Source organism: Corvus brachyrhynchos, unplaced genomic scaffold, assembly GCF_000691975.1.
Source record: "Corvus brachyrhynchos isolate BGI_N302 unplaced genomic scaffold, ASM69197v1 scaffold338, whole genome shotgun sequence".
Classification (NCBI taxonomy): domain Eukaryota; kingdom Metazoa; phylum Chordata; class Aves; order Passeriformes; family Corvidae; genus Corvus; species Corvus brachyrhynchos.
Genome location: NW_008239334.1, coordinates 1,325,823 through 1,329,003, shown reverse-complemented (window position 1 = coordinate 1,329,003; position 3,181 = coordinate 1,325,823). Strand labels below are relative to the sequence as shown.

Here is a 3,181-nt window from a genome sequence, read left to right as displayed (position 1 = left end):
AGGGGAGAGTACTCCATCCCATGACAAGAATAGGTTACTTTGCTATTTTGTCCAAGGAAACTGAATTCTTTTTCCCCCTTTAAAGAGTCAAAATTGCCATGTGTTAAATTTGAATTAGTTAGACTTGGCTACTCAAAAGAAAAGGAAAAGCTTTACAAGATTAACCCAAACCCCAGCAATAAGATATTAAGGAAATACAAGCATCTCATTCTTCAGATCAAAGGGTTTTAATAATAATAATGACAAAAATCAATGTGAAACTAAATCAAATCTGCTGTTTATATTCATCAGGTAATTTGATCAAGAGCCTGCCAATTCAGGTCTCTAGTGCTGTGATGAGTAAATACAAACATACTACTTTCAGATCACAAAGTTTTAGTGGAATGATCAAGAGCAAATGAAATCAAAGCTATTTTTCACACCACCCAAATTCCAATTAAATTAGGCCAGATTATTTAATAAGGAAGCCTACAAAACTCCGGCTCTTTATTGATGTAATGATACAGAAATATAAATTTGTTGCTTTCCAGATCACAGCATTTAAATGCAAGGGAAGAATTAAGAGTTCAGTAAAACTGGTTTAATTTAAATTCTGCTGGAAGTGAACACAGTAATTCCCCCTCCTCATCATCATCATCCTGACTTCTTACTGAGTGTCCAGCAGCAGCCTTCAGCCTTGCTCTCTTCGCTGGCTGTGACTCCTCAAGGAGCCCAGTACTTTACTGGATGGGGGGACCCAAGTTTCCAGTATCCATAACAAGCCAAGTTTGGAAAGGAAAGGAACTGCCCAAGAAAATCTTAGCAACGTTTCCTGATGATAAGTCCTGCTCCCATGTAAGAAATCTGTCACATGCCTGGAAACCTTCTGTACTTCCCAGGTGAGCAACCAGGTTTTTTTTTTTTCAGGAAGAAAACTCATTGGTTGGGGCTTGGGGTACAAGACAAGGGTTAGGGGCAAATGGTTACGCAAAGGCAGATGGGCATGTCAGAAGACTTCAAATGCTCAGTGCAATCAACTTATCTGCAGCTGCTAATAGGCAGAAGGGTACAAATTATTTTATTAAAGCTGGGAAAAGCAGAACTCCTGATATTTTATTCCTGGGGAAGATTTATCACACCCTGTTTTCAGTGGACCACTGAATTAAGATTCAAGTTTATTTATCCCCTTCCTCTGAGCAGGCCCCAGTGCCTCCAGGCTGTCTCAGCACTGAGTACCCACCCCTGAGGATTTTGTTCCCTTTTCAGAAGATTTTGCTGACAACAGGGAGTTTCAGTGCAGATCCTCAACCTGTCAAAATGGCAGTCCAGGGAGAGGATCTCTGGGAAGCCTGGGCACTGCTACAAAAGCAGGGAGAAGTCCTGCTCCCTGCATCCTCTGGAATGTGGGTCTGAGCTTCCAAATTGAAAAGTAAGTTCCCCAAAGCCTCCATAAATTCCAGTGAGTGTTATTGTCATACATTTCTTCTTCTTCTTCTGTATTTCTACTGTCAGGCAATATCAAATGAGACCAGGAGGCTCCTGAAGACTTTGAGAGCAGAATTGAGAATGAAGATCCCTTGGGAAACATGAAAATGGTGTGGAAGATTTTGAAGCAGCAGAGGGGGAAAAGCCAAGTGACCCAAAGAAGTTAATGTGTGTGCCCCCCCCCCACCTGCACCCCCCCTCCTTTGCATCAGGGAGAGGAAAGGGTAAAACCCTCTGGGAGTCTGCACCGAATCCAGGTCATCTGCTCTGCAAAACACTGATGTACTCACCTGCAGAGAGGTCACACACCCAGAGCAGAAACGCTCTAAAGGCTTCTCTGCACTCCAGCAGGAACAGACAGGGAATAAAGATGTGTGGTCGCAATCAAATTATCCCTTCAAAGAAATAACAATAAATTCTGAACTTCCCAATTACAGGGAACATGCAAACCTTGGAAACCATTAAGAACTGCTTCTTCTGTTGATGAATTATCCAGAGTGCACAGAGCTATTTTCCGAGCTTCACTGTATTATGCTAATTATAAATTAATATATTACTCATTACACAGTAAGGCTGTACAGTCAACTAATGCACTGCTGCAAAGAGCCTGTTTTAAAACATCCTCTGGTGCTTTTATGATCTGGATGTTTAATTTACTTCTGTTCTGGCTTAAATGCCACCAACATGTCATTCTTTCACAAAGAAATATCCCTGGCTCCATCCTACCTCCTCTGGAGCTCAGCATCCTAGATGAAGGATGAAACTTAGAAAGGCTTTTTCAATCCTGAGCAGTTGCATGAGAAATTAACTAAAATATGCTCAGGGAGGGACACTTTGGGTGAGATGGGGAGACAGGGAAAGCATGAGCATCCCAGGCATAACTCCCAGAGGGATGGGAAGAGCAAAGGGCAGAGTTGCTGGCATCCAAAGTGGCCTCCCCTGCATTCTGACTCAGTCTACAACATCTGCATCCCCAGGCCTTGTGCCAGGCAACCTTGTGAAGGGGAACATCAGCCTCGCAGAGAAGGAGAAAACTTCACGTGGATCTGGCTGGCAGGATGAATAGGGGGAAATTGAGCCCTCTTTCTTGGAAAACAGTCTTTAGCATCACATTGTTTCAGGGAACATTCCTGCAGACTGTTTATTTGTCAGACCATTCTTTCTGTGCCGTGCTCAACATAACGGAAATAACAAATATCGAGCAGCGTCACAGAAGTCAGTCTGGAAACTGCCAATTCCTTCTTTCCAAGGAAAGCATCCTGGTGACTCAGCAGTATGGGACAGATTGGCAGTCCCACAACAGGGAGACACATTCTCTGGAAAATCCAGTGATTTTCAGCCTTAATAACATGATGATATTGCACTCAGAATATCTAAGAGCACCCCATGCTCTTGACCAGCAGCTGGACAGGGATGCTGTGAGGGGGAAGGCATCAGGAGCTGAGGAGAGGACCCGTGAATGCTGGAGAGGAACTAGAGAGGTGCTGGCCTCAGGCTGGAAGGGTTGGTTTGGAAGGGACCTTAAAGATCACCTATTTCCAACCCCCCAGGAAGGGTCCTTAAAGATAACCTAGTTCAAACTCCCCATCATGGGCAGGGATGCCACCCACTAGATCCGGTCCTCAAGGGCACTGAAAGAATTTAAAAGTGTACCGAAGATTTTAAATCTTGGGATTAGAAGGTGGGAATACAGGCACCACTGAGTGACTTCTGTACT

The 3,181-nt window shown here is 43.8% G+C and overlaps 1 long non-coding RNA gene across 1 annotated transcript; it reads right to left on the bottom strand.

Annotated features, from left to right (window-relative positions):
• Positions 1-211: 211 nt before the first annotated feature.
• Positions 212-1,970, bottom strand: LOC108448396. Its single transcript, XR_001864282.1, has 2 exons — positions 1,755-1,970; positions 212-1,555 (listed from the first exon to the last, which is right to left on the bottom strand). It is a non-coding gene; the product is annotated as an uncharacterized LOC108448396 (long non-coding RNA).
• Between the last annotated feature and the right edge of the window lie 1,211 nt (positions 1,971-3,181).